We start from the raw sequence: 17,057 nt of genomic DNA, 5'->3' as shown, positions 1-17,057 counted from the left end.
CTAGAGTGAGATTATTTTTTCTCTTATTTTGAATCTTCTGCAACTATTAATCAATTAATTAATATTGCTTTTTTGGTTACCATGTCACAATGACTCATGGAGCTTTAATAAAATGACAGTTACTTTGCATACATCCCTGACTCCAGGTCTGGAACTCTATCTACTGTGCCATCTAGCTTTCTATTTAAACTTGATGGCTATGTAATATATATTACATATATGTACATATATACATATGTAATATGTATTACATACAATGATAATATTATGAGTCAATAATAAAAATTAAGAAGAGAATAGGGCCAAGGACAGAACTCTGTTGCTTGCTTACATCACGTTGACATTATCCCACCAACGATTATGATTTACCCAACTACCATAATATAGTATAAACCTTAAAGCTCCCCATTCGCCCCACAAAGATATAATGAGAATCATGAGAAAATGTCATACTAGCAATCAAATATGCAACTACATCTGTAGCATTCTCCTATTCTAATTTGGTAATCCTGTCAAAAAAAAGTAAGATTAATATGGCATGATTTGTTCTTGAGTAATTAGTTCAGGTTTATAGTGATCACTAATTCATAAGTACCTGGGTTTATTATAATTATAAATTACTCTTTTTTGCTTTACCAACTTCCTTTTATAAAACAATTACAATTCTAATATCTGGACGAAGAATGGGGAATTAGAGATCAATGAATATCAGTTCAAAAATTTTAAATGAAATTCATCTAAGAAGCTTTTCCATTTCTGTTGATTACAAAATAAGTATCCTGGAGCCATATCACATGTGAGACAGTTTTGAAAACCCCCAACTGAAATGGTATAGGTGTGTGTGTGTGTGTGTGTGTATATGTTTTAATGCTCTGAAGGAATCCCAGTTTATTTAATAAAATTATACAATTAAGTTACAGGATAAGTTAATTTAGGAAAAGTATAATTTTATTTGTAAGCAGCATTTTAAAAAAGGCAACATAGCTATTTTACAAACTAAAATGCATTTTAAGGATATGTTGGTTTCCTTAAAATTTAATCAGGTCTATAGTGCTGACTAATGGGTTTCTCTTCTTCTTTCTGCCTCTTCCATGGTATTTGCCAGATATTAAGGAGAACATTGAATTCTCATTGTTACCCCCTCAGGATGATGGTAATAGTAGGATATTGATTTTTGGGTTGAGCTTGTTTCTCAATGATACTCTGATAATGCTGTAGTTCTTCATATGTGGAGTCACAATGCTCTTCAGAGTTATTTAAAATACATGTATTATCACAGTTCATTCTTATAACAACAGGGTAAGATAGGACACTTAAGAGAGTTAGAAGGATTGCAATTTGCCTAGAGTTGTAATTAAAATCTCATTTATTCTTTTTAGTCATAACTAATTCTTTGTGACCCTTTCTGGAGATTTCTTGTCAAAGGTATTGGAGTGATTTGCCATTTCCTCCTTTAGTTCATTTTACAGGTAAGGCATTTAAGGAAAACATAGTTAATTGACTTACCCAAGATCATACAGCTTGTAAGTATCTGAGGCTAAATTTGAACTCAGGAAGATCAATCTTCCTGATTCCAGGCCATGTTCAAGCCCTTGCGACCTAGCTGTAAGGTCACACAGCTAGTCAGACTTTGAGGCAGAATTTGAACTCAGGTTTCCTTACTCTTACACGCAATCCACTATGCAATTGTATCTCTTTAGTCTTTATATCTTATTACATGTGATATTTAGCAATTAGTAACTTTATTATTTTAATCTGTTTTCTGTGATGCATGTATTTATTTGTACATATTATAAGAAACTCCAAGATTTTGACCAAACATTCCTTTCTAGTGAATCTTGAAGGGTTTAAATCAGTGCCCTTTTATTCCATTGTTATTCATCATTCCACAGCCTTTCCCTGTGTGACTCAAATGATTCAACCAAGTTAAATTAAATCAAAAGCATTTATTAAATGCTTACTATATACCATGAACTATGCTAAGTTCAGAGGTTACCAAAAAAGTTTTCCCTAGTCTGCCCCCAAATAATACCAAACAACCAATAACAGTTTCTGTTTTCAAGACAGTTGCAAAGGGGAGAAAACATGCAAATGTTTGTCTTTATATCCCAGTAAAATTCCCTGGCTCTTAGGTATTTAATTAATGCTGTTAATTGATTAGTATAATATATATGTATGACATAAATTACATATAATTTAATTTCCTAGGCTAACCAGTTCTCTGAAGTATTGTCACAATTTACTTAGATTTGGAAATTATTACTCTATTTAACTTATTTAATTTAGGTGGTGAAATGGATATAGCACTGGAGCTGGAATCAGAAAGTCTCATCTTTCTCAGTTCAATCTGGCTTCAGATACTAACTTTGCTATGTGACTCTGGGCAAGTAATTAACCCTATTTTTGTCAGTTTCCTTGTCTAGAAAATGAGCTGGACAAGAAAATGACTACCCACTATTTTTGCTTAAAAAACAGCAACAACAACAACTCTAATGAGGTAATAAAGCAATGGACACAACTAAACAATAAATTCCATTTTTATTAAATCATCATTATTGAAATGAATTATTGAATATATCTGGCCACTTTGGGGCATAGCAGTAGTTGCCAGAAGTTTATTCACATTGGACTGAACTTTCTCCCTCCTTTCAAGGAAATAGCAATTCTCTAAATGGACACCTAAAAGTCGATTTATTTTCCCCAGAGTAATCTATTCCCTATTTCCCAATCTGGGGGTTGAGAGAAATGGTGGAAGCCTATTAAGGTAGGAATAATACACTACATTATCACAAATATTTTAAGAAAGAAACGATTATGCTTGTCATATTTTAAGACTGAAAGTATATATGTGTATATATTTGTATTTATATGAATACCTCCCACATATATATGTGTGTATATATATATATACACACACACATCAGTGAGAACAAACTGTTTTGGAATACATAATAAATGAAAAAATTTATAAGTTTTACAATTTATTGAAGCAGAGGGACAGGTTTATGATAATAGCATCATCTTCTATGTATGTGTATGCATTCACATAGTTTAATTTCAACTTAGTGTTACAGTATATAATAAATGGCTTTGTCAAAAGAGTAAAGACAAATAGAAACAAGAGAATGAATTTTCTTGGAAAAGGAAAAAAGGAAAAGGAAAAGGAAAGGATAAGCCTTTATTGAATTAAAATTTTATGATTGATAAGTAGTAACCATTTTTAGTTAATATTTGACTCACATAAATATCCATTTTAATTATAACCACAATATAGTTTATTGAATTATTCCCTTAATCCTTTCAAGTTTAGGTGTTACAATGACTATTATCTCCCATTAATATTTATAAACTTGGCTTTTTCCTACAAAAATGTTCGTTGAAATTATGAATAATGCAGATAGAAAATATAAAGAATTTACAAAGAAAGTAGAAAGAGTTGATCTGTTCACACATTTCATGAATGATATGGTGAGATGACATATTTAGAGTGACAAGAACCCAATTTGAAATGGAGGGAAAAATCTTTTTTAAAATAAGCACACAAAGAGGGTGAACAAATGACTGACTGAGGAATGAATGAATTTTGGCCAAGATAACCTTCTGTTTGACTATGCAAGTACAAAATTAATTTGTGAAAACTTAGACTGTGTGATATTTTTTTTCTCAAAACTATCCTTCCATGATAATTTTTTTCTTTTGTATGATATTTTATTGGTAGTATTCCATTTTTTAGATTCATCTTACTCTTTCTGTCTCTGACATGAAATTAAAGTTTCAACAGCTTCAGTATTGGACTGGCTTGTGGACATTTTGGATTTTATAGCTGTTTTCCTTTCTAGGTCAAAACATGTCCCTGTAAACATCAAAGATTTGACTGAAATCTTTTGTTTGTTGATCCTAGAAATTTATTGTAGCAAATTTTGCTTTAAATAAAGAATACTAGCCTGTACTAGCCTTAGAGACAAGAGACCTGGGTTATAAATTGTTGCCATAAACTTTTTTTATTATCTGTGACAAATCATTTCGCTGGGGCTTTTGAACTATATGCAAACCAGGATCAATCAATCAACTAACTATAAGGCATTTATTAAGTTCTTACTATGAATTGTAATGCACAATACCAGTCTTTAGGGTTATAAAGACAAAAACACACATTTCTATTGTAAGGATTTTTATATTAGGGAAGGGGAAAGGAACAAACATTTATTAAGAGCCAACTATTTGTAGGGCATATTATGCATGTACTAGTGAAGTTTACATTTTTGACTTTGAATATAGTAGGAAAAAGAAACTTTTTGAAGGCTAAGCCTCTATAAGCCGGAATTATTGGATTTGTAGGGGCAGTGGATAGAGTACCAAGGTACCAGGAAGACCTGAGTCAAGATTCACTTTGAACATTTATTAGCTGTGTGACCCCATATACCCCTGTTTGCTTCAGTTTCCTTATTTATAAAATAAGCTGGAGAAGGAAATGGTAAATCACTTCAGTATCTTTGCCAAGAAAACCCCAGAAGGGATCTTGAAGATTTTGGATATAACTGAAATGATTGAACAAAAACAACAAATAGATTAAATTTTTTCCCAAAAATTGTTTTGCTAACATAATACAGAAACTTTGCCAACTAGTTTCTTCTAGATATTTGCTCTATTGCACCAAACATGTATACATATAAGTAGACAAAAAATAAATGTTAAGTGATATAGAGTAATTTTTTTCATTGGTTATGGGAATATACTAATGGAAGGGGAGAGAGTCAGGGAGAAGATCTTGAAAGACCACACGTTGAAAGTAGTGCTTGAGTTGAAATATGACCATGTTTTTCTCATTTAGCCATTTTCATCTCTTTTCCAAGTTAAACATTTGCAGTTTTTTTTTATCACTGGATATACTGAACCATATTATCGTCTTTTCTAAAATGTGTTTCAGAGAATTATAGACAATATTCTAGAACTGATTTGACTAGGCTAAAAGGTAAGAGAACTAAAACCTCCCTTGTCCTGCACACTACACATGTATTAGTGCAACTCTTTTAATAGTTAATTTAGTTAATAATTATATTAATAATAATGTAGTTGAGTATAGCTTAATAGTTAATAGTAACCAATTTTACTAGTTACTATTAACCTTTTTACTAGTATTTTTGATTTTTTTATTAGTATTTTGCAGGTCTCACAGATTCATGTTGAGTTTAGAATTCACTAAAATTCTGAATCTTTTCCATATGATCTAGTCAGTTGAGCTTTTGAACCCAAGTTTAGGATTTCTTCTGTTAAGACAATGAAAAAACATTTATTAAGCTCCTGTTATTTACCAGGCATGTTAAGTTCTAGGGATATAAAAAGCCACAAATCAGTAGCTGCCCTCAAGGAGCTTTCAGTCAAAGGGTTGGGAGGTAAAGGATGTAATTTTCATTGGGACTTCAAGGAAGCTTAGAGTGGGGGAAGGAGAGTGTTCCAGACAGGGTGGACAGTTAGAGAAAATATCTAGAGGTAAAAGAGGTGTTTTTGTTTTTAAAAATATTTGCGTGTGTGTGTGTGTGTGTGTGTGTGTGTGTGTGTGTGTGAGAGAGAGAGAGAGAGAGAGAGAGCGAGCGTGAGAGTGCGAGAGAGCGAGAGCGTGCGCTAGGAAACCAATGATATGGCACAGGAGAATACTTGTTGAGGAGTAAGATATAGGATAGCTAGGGGTGGGGCAGGTTATTAAATACTTTGAAGGCCAAACAGCATTTTGTATTTAATCCTGGAGGTGATAGGGAACCACTGAAATATGAATAGGAGTTGGCATAGGAGGAGACATGATCTACTCTTGGCTGTTTTTTTACACTCAGCCATCAAAAACAGGGTGCAAAGACTTCTGAGGGTGAAGCACTTAAAAGGCAGTTTGATATTAATGGAATGAGGAATAGCTTTATAGTTGACCCAAGGGATCCTAGAGTTTGATACCATTGGCCTAATGCAGAATACCTGAATTCCAGCTGGGCTGCTTATCAATTATGAAACCTTAAGCAAATCATTGAAACTTGAATTAGTCAATCTAGAAGTTCAAAACTTTATGTTTTGGGAATGTGATCAATTTTCAGTATGTATTATGGTTAGACTGATTCTAGTTTTTGCCTTTATTTCCCTTCCATGGCTCAACATTGTGACTATTACATATATATATATATATATATATATATATATATATATATTCACTTAAATTCTACCAAGATATGGTTTTTTTTAGAATGTCTCTAAGAAATATAAGTGACTCTATGAGAAGAGAGAATCTTTCAGTTCTGGAAAAACAGATAATTTCTTTTTTCCCTATTACTTTTTATTGATCATTATTGGAAAGTAAATGGTGGTAGAAAATACAGCCCAATCTCCTATTGGTATATGCTCAAGGGAGAGATTCTCCATGGGTTGTGAATTTTAGAGTACAGCTATGGATTGAAAATGCTGAAACCTACTGATCCAGGTGCTATAGTTTGAAATATGTGAAAAGCTCTTTTTTCTTTTTTCCTTCTTTTCCCCTATGATCTCTCAATTTCCATAAGTTGAATTAGATAATTAGAATAAATGAATAAAAAGAAACTTTTTGAAGTTAGAGTTTTTACAAGCAGAAATTGATGAATTTCTAGTTTTTTCCCCAAAAATCATTTTGTTAAAATAACGTAGCAAAAGTCCAAATACTTGATACTGAAAGAACTAGCCTACTTTAAATAAATCTTGAAGAATCATGGATTATAAACTGCTTGGAGGCTCAAACCATGGAAAAGACAAATATATAAATTGAATTCTTCAAATAGTCTGCTTGAAACATTAAGATAAATTAAAGGGGTTTGCTTAATTTTTTCTGTTTTATGAAAGTTGACTTTCTGCCCTCTCCAATAAATTTGGACATAAATAATGCTCTTTGATCTGTATGCTGCCAAGATACAGCATTTCTTTTTCCAGAAAACATAATACCATAAGTAGAAGCACTAATTAATTTATCAATCTCAACATCAAACTCAGCATAAAACATCTATTCATTTTGCATTGTATCCTCTACTTTAGTCTACTTTGGTGCTTCATCATGGCATGAAGGTGACCTGGGGCATTTTTAGGCTAAGTCACCTGAGCTCAGATTCTGGTAGGCCTTTTGAGCAGAAGTGTTTTTGAATATGTCTGGAGGCTGACTATGATTCTGATATATGAACCCTGACCCACCTAACTTAAAAGAAGTTTATCACTCTAAAATTGGTTATAAGGTAACTGATTTTTTTGACTACAGCACTACCTGAACTACAAGTTATGGGTCCCCTACTCTGAGGTGACAAATATTAAATCCTATAACTTTGTCATCATGAAGACTATATAAGGCCACGAAGGAGCTGTAATTTTCATTAGTGATAGGAATAAACATAGATTTTTTTTTTGGAGTGCATTAATACAGGTGTTATTTAGAGAAATAACCTGGGATAGTGGGGAGGAGACCTTCCATGGAGTCAAAAGTACTGTATTTTACACATTGCTTTGTGACCACAGATATGTCTTTAACCTCCTGTATCCCTCACCAACTAAGACTTTAAACGGTACACAATTTGCTAATTTGCATCTTTGGAAGGTGTTTCATCTCAGTGAGATTCTGGATTCAGTGAAATTACAAATTCCCCAATTCCTTCTAATTTGTAGGTGCTTTGTTATGTATTAGATATACAAAGATAAAAACAAAACAAATCATCTTGGTCTTTTGCAGAGTTCATCTTAAATTCTGTTCCCAGGTTCCCAGGTATACAAAGTGTACTCAAAACCATTGGGAAACCATTGCTTGGAGTTGGAGGAGATTAGGGAGAGGTTTGTACAGACAATAACACCCCAGCTAAAACTTGAAGGGAGCTAGAATTGCCTGGAAGTGGAGGCGAGGGAGAACAAGGCAAGAGCTTTTTTTTTTTTTTTTTTTTTAATTAAAGCTTTTTATTTTCAAAACATATGCATGGATAATTTTTTCAACATTAACCCTTGTAAAACCTTGGGTTCCAATTTTTCCCCCTTCCCCCATCCCCTCCTCTAAATGGCAAATAATCCAGTATATGTTAAACATAAATATGCATGCATATTTATACAATTATTCTGCTACTCAAAAATCATATCAAAAAGAAAAAAATGAGAAAGAAAACAAAATGCAAGCAAAAAACAACAAAACAAGTGAGAATGTTATGTTGTGATCCATACTCAGTTGCCATAGTCCTCTCTGGGTGTAGATGGCTCTCTTCCTTACAAGACCATTGAAACTGAAGGCAAGAGTTTTTTAAGGAATGAACAGTCAGGCCCAATAAACAAGCCTTACCCCTTCCTCAAAATAGAGAACCCCAGGTGACCTCACCAATGGGAAAAAGTAGCTGAAGGGGCAGAGGGATATTCTAGGGTGAAGAACTTCCCCTTCATGCAAGGAAAAAAAAGAATTGGAATGTTTTCTTTGTAAAAAATAAACTAGGCCCATTTGGCTAGAGTGTAGCAACCATGAGAAAGAGTAACATGAAATAAGTCTTGAACTGGGTCCCAAATGTGAAGGACTTTAAATATAGAATATAGGAGCTTAGGAGCAGCTAGATGGTGCAGTGGATAGAGCACCAGCCCTGAAGTCAGAGACCTGCTTCAAATCTGGCCTCAGACACTTAACATTGCCTATCTGTGTGACCCTGGGCAAGTCACTTAACCTCAATTGCCTCAGCAAAAAATATATATATAGGAGTTTATGTTTTTATCCTAGAGCTAAGAAGGAACTGTTAAAACTCCTTGAGTAGAGTAATGATATGGATTCAGATTTGTACTTTAGTTCAGGTGTTTTGACAGCTATGTGGAAGATGGTTTAGAGAAGGGAGGAACTAGAGGCAGAAAGATCACTTAGTAAACTGGTCATAGTACAGGGGAAAGAGTTTGTTGTTGCCTGCATAATAAAGAGAAGCAGAGGACTACGAAGACTGGGAGTCATTGCATGAGATCTAAATTTAAGGTCTGGTTTCTTTGAAAGGAAGGAGAAGGGAACAACCTTTTATTTATTTTGAAAAATGAAATGCTAATTTATTTGACCTTGTTAAATGGCAAACTTTTTTTTAAACAAGTATTTATTATTTGTCTACTGTGTTCCAGAGACTGAGATGATCAGTTTATAAATATTATTTCATTTGATCCTCAATAAAAATCCGAGGAGATTGGTGCTATTATTATCTTCAATTTTTCAATTGATGAAACTGAGATAGACAAGTTACTAATTAAGTGACTTTCTCAGGATCACAGAACTAGTAAATGTTTGGGGCTAGATATGAATTCAGGTCTTCCTGGCTCCAGGTACAGCGCTCTATTCACTCTGCTACCTTTTGCTGTTTAGTTGTTTTCAGACTGGTCTGACTTTTTGTGAGTGTTTTTTTTTTTTTTTTTTTTTTTTTTGGCAAAGATACTGGAGTAGTTCATCATTTCCTTTTCCATCTTATTTTACAGATGAGGAATCTGAGTCAAATAGGGTTAAGCAACTGTAGACCCAGCACTCTAACCAGTGAATCACTTAGCTGCCCCACAATGTGTCCTAACCACTTATAATTCTGTTCTTAATTTTTTTGTGTCATGGAGCTCTTTGGCAATATAGTGAATATCTTTTAATATTAGATAATTAAAGAAAATGCTAAATTTTAATGAGATTAGTGAAAATGAGGATCTGTTTTTTCCCCATTCAAGTACATGATTTCTTTGAACTTTCTACAGATCCTTTGGAAATCCCTGTTTGAGAAGCTCTGCTCTAAGGTGACTTCCTGAGCTTATAATCTTCCATTCCTTAGGTGACAATTTGATAAATGACTGGACAAAAAAGAGAATTAATCACTTGATAACAGCCTTTCTGGTGATAAGCTGTTGTGAACTTAGGTAGGCCAGTATTTGTCTCACAAATACATCATTCATCTTTTGCCTTGTTCTTGAATCTTTCTTACCTTTTGGAACCAGCCAGAGGTTTTTATTCTAATGGCATAGCTTTTGAGACACTAAGTTCATTTCCAAGTCATGTTGAAACATTGAAATAACTTCTTAACAAGTTTTTAGGAACCCAAACTAATTCAAAAGTTGGGTACTTTTTTGACTGTTGGAAGGAAAGACTTAGAGCTCTCTTTTTGCTAGATTGCTCTTTTGTTTTGAGATCCCTAAGCATAAAAATTGTTACTTTTATTTCTTTGTGGTGATAATTGTCTGCAAGTTGAAAGGGAAAAACTCATATATGTACAGTACTTTAAGGTTTGAAAATTACTTTCCTTTCAGAATATGATGATACATGCCTCTAATTCCTGCTGATAGAGAGCGAGGCTGGTGGATTCTTTGAACTCAGGAATTCTGAAATTCTGAGCTGCAGTAAGTTGAGTATGAGTCCGCATCAAATCTGGTATCAGTGTGATAAGCCCCCAGGAGTAGGTAACCCTTGGGTTGTTTAGAGAGACAAATTAGTCCAGATCAAAAACAAAGTAGGTCAAGACTACCATTGCTGATCAGTAGAGACACTGAATTCATGAGTAGCTACTATGTTTCTGGGTAAAATAGAAGAACCAGTCTTTTTTTTTTTTTTTTTTTTTTTAAAGAAAAAGAGAATTACTTTTCTCACAATAATAATATCATAAGGAGACTGAAGAAATAATATCAAGCCTATTTTGTGGGATAAGAAAACAGAATCTTTGAGTCACCTCTCAAAATATTTTTCTTGTTCATAGTCATATAGCTTGTAATTATTTGAGGTTGAAACCCTCTTTCCCAAACTCCAAGTTTAAGGTTCTATCCATTACAAGAAATTATTCATCTTCCTTGTGTTCAAATTTTAGAAAAAAATTCTTGTGTTTTAGCATTGAAATGTAGGATTATAAATTTGATGCTAAAAGGGACAATTTACACCTTATAGGTCTAATGACCTAATGGGACCTTAAGAAAAGTTAAGTGACTTGTCTAAGTTTAAACTTTTTTTTCAATTCTGTGATTTATAGCCATACCAGATTGCTGGAAGAATATTGATGCTATTTCCCCATGAAATTATCTTCCTTTTTGCTTTTTGATGCACACTAATACTAACTCTTCCAAGTGCTTCATTTGCCTCTCCAAATGGTAAACTATGAGCTACATTACCATTTCACTGTAATTTCATTTCATATTCTCTCATCTATACAAATAGCATTAAGATTAATATAATTTTATGCTTCTTCTACAATGTACATTTGTTGTACTGGACAATAATTCTATTCTCTTTTTTGGGAGGGAGTGTACACATTTCTTGTTGCTTTATGTTGAATTCTCAACCAGTCAAGGTTGACTTAGAACCAGGTTATTCAAGTAAGAGTGTTGGAGTGAGAGAGTGCACTTGAGAGAGAAGAGAAAGAGAACAAAGGAGAATAGGGTACAAATTCATCAATGAGTTGGCCATCCCCTTCCATGCCTGTTTCTTGAGTCGTCTCATTCACTTCTTCAGGCAGCTTCTTCCCAAGATTGGTCATCATATGATAAAGCTCTGAAGCATTGATACAGCTATTCTTCCCTTTGTCAAAGACACAGAATACATCTCTAATTTCTTCCTCGATGTCTGTGTCCTTTATCTTCCTTGCAATCATAATCAGGTTTTCAGGAAAGTTAATGATCTCATCCCCATCTGCTTTTGCTCATTGATGGTATCTCGGAGCTCAGTTTCAGTCAGGTTTTGACCCAGGAATTATGTCACTGTTCCCAACTCCTTGGTAGTGATGGTCCCATTTCAATCCTTATCAAGCAGGGGAAAAGACCTTTTTAATCTGCTTCTTAGTCAGCTGATCAGCCATGGTGCTCCTGGAGCATGGGAAGTGCTAGAGGATGAAGAAGAGAAGAATGAGGAACAGGAGGTTGAATGACACTGAGAATGAGGATGCAAGCATAGCAGTCATAGCCAGATCCTCTGCCACCGTTATACTTAAATTATTAACAGCTAAGACAAGAGTGATTTAGAAAATGTGTCTTCTTATTTTTTCTACGTTACCATAATCAATTAAAAAATAAAAGTAGATTGTGTATTACCAAGGGCCATCTTGTATTGTTACTTGTTTCATGGATTTCCATATTCAAATAATTCATTACTCTAGCCAAATGGTGCTGATAAGTCCTTCAACACTTAGATATGCTGGTTCTGATAGGGTCTATTAATGGAGCAATTTCTTTGTAGCATGGTAGAATTTTATAGTTTGCGTAGCTTGGGAGAACCTTGAATGACCTCCTTACTGGTCTTAGAAGTAAATATATGTGAAGGCCGTTCATTATATAATATTGAAATATCTCAGAGTTGATGCATTAGCTTTCAGTTCCAGAATTAGATAATTTCAGAAGGACTAACAACTAAAGAATAATCTTTATTTTCAGAATAATGGTATAAATGAAACAATGCATTTGATATCAATGTGATGACTGCATATTTTAAAATCAGACGGAGTCAGGAATTTAGGTTAGGGGAAAATTGTCAATCTTTATTCTCAGTGAAGAAAGATCGGAGGTGGAAGAGAATGGGCAATAGCAATGTGTGCAGCTGAGTCAAGAAGCTAGCTAGACCAGAAGCCACATGACCATCAGCTACCAGAATAGAACCCAGGCCCAATCTCCCCCAGCCTCTCTTCCTGCTTCTCCGCCTCCACCCACCAAAATCGTCATTTCCTATACAACACATCAGGACTTGCACAGAGAGTGGGTGGGGGCCATTCTTTATCTAAGCATGTATATTAATAGAGTATAGTCCAATTACTATTTAGCCTCACGTGTTTGGGACCTCAGTGCATCAACTCAAGCCTCAGCCCATTACAGATATCTTCTGTAAGATTACGCTAGTGTAGCTGGAGAGTTGCAGAGGACAGAAGTAGTGGGCCTGGAGTCAAGAATACATCAGGTCCCGTCCAGTTTCAGACCCTTATTATCTGTGTGACCCTGGGCAAGTCACTTCATCCTGTTTCCCTCAGTTTCCTCATGTGTAACATGAGCTGGAGAAATGGCAAACCACTATAGTACTTCTGCCAAGAAAATTTCAGATAGGGTTTTGAAGAGTTGGACATGATTGAAGCAACTCAACAACAACATCAACAACAAATAAGACTTTATGGATTCTCAAATACAGCTATTCAACTGAATCTTAAAGTTTAGAAACAGAGTTATCAATTTCTACATATATATATATATATATATATTTCTTTCTTCAGGTTTTTTTTTCTGAAAATTTGACCATCTTTGTTTTAGCGTTTTGCCTTTCAGTTTTTATTTTCTGTTTCTTGTATTTTATTACCTCTTAGGACATTTCATATAAACAAGCATAATGCTTGCATATGAAGGAGACTTTCACATTTTTCACATTTTTAAACTCTTTTACACCCATATTATGTTTTCTGCCAGATGCCTCATTCATGTGTTCCCAATTGCATCTGTGAGTTATGTCTTTTTTTTTTTTTAAGTTACAGAATTTGTTGGGCAGCTAGGTATCGCAATGGATAGGCTATTGGACCTAGCTTCAATAAGACTCCTCTTTGTGAGTTCAAATCTGACCTCAGACACTTAACTAGTTATAAAACCCTGATTAAGTCACTTAACTCTGCTTTAGTTTCTTTCATCAAAATGATCTGGAGAAGAAAATGGCAAACCATTCCAGTATTTTTGCTAAGAAAACCCCAGATAGGGTCATGAAGTGTCACACATGATGAGGTGACTAAGCAACAGTAACAATTTTTTTGGGGGGATTATAGTTATATGAGTAAATGAGCAGATGAAGAATTGATAAAAGAAGTTGATATATTTTTTTAAAAAGTTAAATGCAAAAGTACAAATGAAATTATAATAGCTAGCACCTTCATAATGCTTTAAGATTTGTAAAGTACTTTACAAATATTATATCATTTAGCTATGGAAGGCAAGTGTTATTATTATCACTTTACAAATGAAGACACTGAAGTAGACAGTGATTAAGTGACTTGCTCAAAGTCGTACAGCTAGTATAGGTCTGAAATTGGAATTGAACTTACTTTTCTCTGACTCTTCCAATGCTCTATCTACTGAATTGCTTAATTTCTATGCTGTAATATCTTTCTTTTTCTTTGTTTTTTTTTTGTTCCTTTGTTCCTTCCCTTCCTCCCTTCCTTCCTTTTCCCTCCTTCTCTCCTTCCCTTCCTCCTTCCTTTCATCCCTTCCTCCTTACCCTCCTTTCTTCCTTTTCCTCCTTTTGTCCCTCCCTCCTTACCCTCCTTTCTTCCTTTCCCTCCTTCCTTCCTCCCTTCCTCCTTTCCTTCTTCCATTCTTCCCTTCCTCCCTTTCTCACTTCCTCTCTCCTTCTCTCCTTTCCTTTCTGCTTTTCTCCTTTTCTCCCTCCCTTTTGCCCTTCCTCCCTTTTGCCCTCCCTCCCTTTTGCCCTCCCTCCATCCCTTCTTCCTCTCTCCTTTTAGACTCAAGTACATGAGTTCAAATCCAACTTTTGTTACTAGTTAAGTGACCATTGGTAAGCCATATTTCCCTCTCTGTGTGTCAGTTCTAGAATTGTAAAGTACAAACAATGATAACATGTCTTTTATAGGGTTGTTAATGAAAATCCAATTATGAAATTCTGAGAATGAGAAAATGGAGGTAGACAGAGGTCAAATGATTTTCCTGTGGTCATATAGCTAGTGAGTATCTGAGGCAGTATTTGAACTCAGTTCTTCCTGACATCCTTCCAAGATGAACACTCTTGCCTATTTGTCAGATCATGTCTATAGAGCATTTTGCAAGCATGAAAATAATGTGCCAACATTAAATTTCTTTTTTTTTGTTATTATATGTATATCCCATCTTTTAATAGTTAAGGAGAAAGAAAAGCACAGCAGTTGAGCACCAGAGGGCAGTGGAGTTAAACTGAGATGGTATATGGTAAGAATATAATTTTTTACAAGAAAAAATTCTAAGCCTTTTTATCATATTCTAAATCTTGTGTGACTTTTATTATCCCCTAATGCTGCGATGGAAATTACTTCTTGGGCTATAGAAACATATTTTGGCTTCAAAATTCAGACACACGCCTGTAGAGAAATGGGTAGAGAACTACCTCTCTCTTGGTATTTGTATATTAACTTGTCTCAAGAATTGCAAATGGAACATTAGTTATATCCATGCAACCCACAGAAATGCTGCAAGACTAAGGGTGGAAAAAACTATCTCTTTGAAAGTGAGGTTAGGGTCCAAAGAGTGAGTGAATAGTTCAAGTTCATCCCCATGTTAAAGTTGGTATTTTAATCTAGATTTCCTGGGGTTTCCCATTTTACTTCAAAAGATGGAATATTTGTCGTCATAACAAAACTATATTCACTTAAATAGGGCTGCATATTTGGGAAGTTATTGTCTCTGGGATTAAATATAAAATCCTTCAGAGTTTGTTTTTGTTTTCAAATTTTGAGACAATCATCATTAAGTGACTTGCCCAGAGTTGTACAACTACTAAGTATCTGAGACTAGATTTGAACTTGGATCCTCCTGACTCCAGTCAGGGTCAGTCTTTCCCCTAAAAGCGATATTTTAGTTTTTAAAGCCCTCTATAATCTTGCTCATTCTTAACGTTCCAGTTTTCCATTTTGTTCCCCTCTATTTTATTATATAGGGACACTGACTTTCTAGCTGTCCTTGAGCTGATATACTGCATCACTTTTCCATGCCTTTTCAGTGGCTATCCCCCTCCATGTCTAGAAAGTTCTCCCTTCTAATATCCCATCTCCTGACTTCCCTGACTTTTTTCTAACCTTGGCTTAAATCCTATTTTCTGCAGAAAGCCTTCCCTGGTGCCCCTCAAGGTTATTGCCTTTCCTCTGAAATTATTTCCAAATTTGTCTTGTGTATATCTTGTGTGGGTAGAGATGCTTGCATGTTTTCTTCAATAGAATTAGTGCTTCTAGAGGTCAGGACCTATAGTTTTGTTTTCTTTGACTCCTTAGGGTTGAGCACAGTGTCTGGCACATAATAAGCACTTAATAAATGCTTGCTAATTTGACTTTTGATTACAGAGACACCTGTACAAATAAACTCCATCCTGAGATTTATGTCTGTAGTTAAGAGAGCTTTCCTAATTTTGTTTAATTAATGAATTATATTTTTTTCTTCAGTGACAGTCTTACCTAAATTGTCCACATCACTTTTTCAAAGAACAATGTCAGAAGCTTTTATTAGCATTTGTTTTCAGGAGAGTTGAGGACAGTAGCATATATAATGGAAGTGAGCCAGTAACCTACCATGTTGCCAACTGCAATTCCCTATCTCTGACCTACATTTCAAGAGCATTTAAATTATTTTGTATGATTTTGATCAGATCACACAGATATAGGATTTTTGGAATCATCCTTTCTGAAAAAGATATTTTTTTCCTGATGAAAATTTATTTTAAAAATAAATTGCAAAAATTTTGAATTATGCCTAAAGGGCTATAAAACTGCATATGCTTTAATCTAGCAGTGTCACTATCAGATCTGCCTCCCAAAGAGATCATAAAAGAGGGAAAAGGACTCACATGTGCAAAAATGTATATAGTAGCTCTTTTTGTGGTGGCAAGGAACTGGAAATTGAGTGGATGTCCATTAATTGGGGGATGGCTGAATAAGTTATGATATATGAATGTAATGGAATATTATTGTTCTATAAGGAATGATAAGCAGGCTGATTTCAGAAGTCTGGAAATTCTTATATGAACTGATGCTGAGTGATGTGAACTGAACCAGGAGAACATTCTACACAGTCAATATGTGATGATCAACTGTGATGGATTTGGCTCTTTTCATCAATGCAGTGATTCAAAGCAGTTCCAATAGATAGGATAGAAAATACCATCTCCCATTCAAAGAGAGCATCATGAACACTGAATTTAGACCGAAGCATATATTTTCACCTTTTATTTTGTTTTGTTTTGTTTTTTCTTTTTGTGTGTTTTTCTGTTCTGATTTTTGTTCTGATTTTTCTTTCACAACATGTCTAATATAAGAATATGTTTAAAATGATTGTTGGTTGTTGTCTTTTGTTTTCAAAATGACATTGCTATGTTAGAGTTGAGTTATAGC

General features: G+C 34.4%; 1 protein-coding gene and 1 pseudogene across 10 annotated transcripts in view; one reads left to right on the top strand and one right to left on the bottom strand.

Moving 5' to 3' along the window:
* The window catches only part of MCTP1 (multiple C2 and transmembrane domain containing 1), a 679,042-nt gene that overhangs the window by 19,489 nt on the left and 642,496 nt on the right, over nucleotides 1-17,057 (top strand). The gene's annotated exons all lie outside the window — the stretch shown is intronic.
* On the bottom strand, nucleotides 11,322-11,804 carry LOC111719043 (annotated as a pseudogene).

Source organism: Sarcophilus harrisii, chromosome 1 (genome assembly GCF_902635505.1).
Source record: "Sarcophilus harrisii chromosome 1, mSarHar1.11, whole genome shotgun sequence".
Taxonomy (NCBI): Eukaryota; Metazoa; Chordata; class Mammalia; order Dasyuromorphia; family Dasyuridae; genus Sarcophilus; species Sarcophilus harrisii.
Note: the sequence above shows the minus strand (reverse complement) of the source record. Positions and strands in the feature narration are given on the sequence as shown.